This window comes from Ipomoea triloba, chromosome 16 (genome assembly GCF_003576645.1).
Source record: "Ipomoea triloba cultivar NCNSP0323 chromosome 16, ASM357664v1".
NCBI lineage: Eukaryota > Viridiplantae > Streptophyta > Magnoliopsida > Solanales > Convolvulaceae > Ipomoea > Ipomoea triloba.
The window spans coordinates 17,043,918-17,044,456 of record NC_044931.1 but is presented as its reverse complement, the minus strand read 5'-3'; the positions used below and the strand labels follow the sequence as shown (position 1 = coordinate 17,044,456).

At 43.2% G+C, this 539-nt stretch overlaps 1 long non-coding RNA gene across 1 annotated transcript; it reads right to left on the bottom strand.

Moving 5' to 3' along the window:
* LOC116007805 lies at positions 1-530 on the bottom strand. The gene is made up of 2 exons (XR_004095348.1): positions 388-530; positions 1-280 (listed from the first exon to the last, which is right to left on the bottom strand). It is a non-coding gene; the product is annotated as an uncharacterized LOC116007805 (long non-coding RNA).
* Positions 531-539: the final 9 nt, after the last annotated feature.

Here is a 539-nt window from a genome sequence, read left to right as displayed (position 1 = left end):
TGCACAAAAAATATGAAACTAGACCTTATGGGGAGGAACAGGAGAAACCGGGGCAACAGAATCACCATGAGTACCTCCCAAATGTACACCCCAGTCAGCAGACAATCTACTACCCTCGGGCACTACATCGGACGACACAACACAAGGAAGCATCTGTGATGTCCCCCCGAATCTCCAAGACTTTGCGCCAACGAAGCATCTGCGATGTCAGCCCTCGAAATGCTGGGACAGCCCGAGGCAAGATACGAATCGCAGGCCGAACCCGATCACAATACAACAACTACAACGCAAACAAATTCCACGATAAAATGAATAAATAAAACTTATATTCAACCAAATTCATGACAAAAAGAAACATTAAAGTCATATGAAAAATAAAAGACTCACAATCAAGAAGATGATAGGACTCGAAAACCGTGGGTTGCCGCCTACAATCCACAGCGCATGTGTAGAAACAAGTTCCTCAATCAGATCATATAACGACACCAATTCTATTGTGAGATAGTAGCAACATAATCCAAATGATGGAACACTATCTG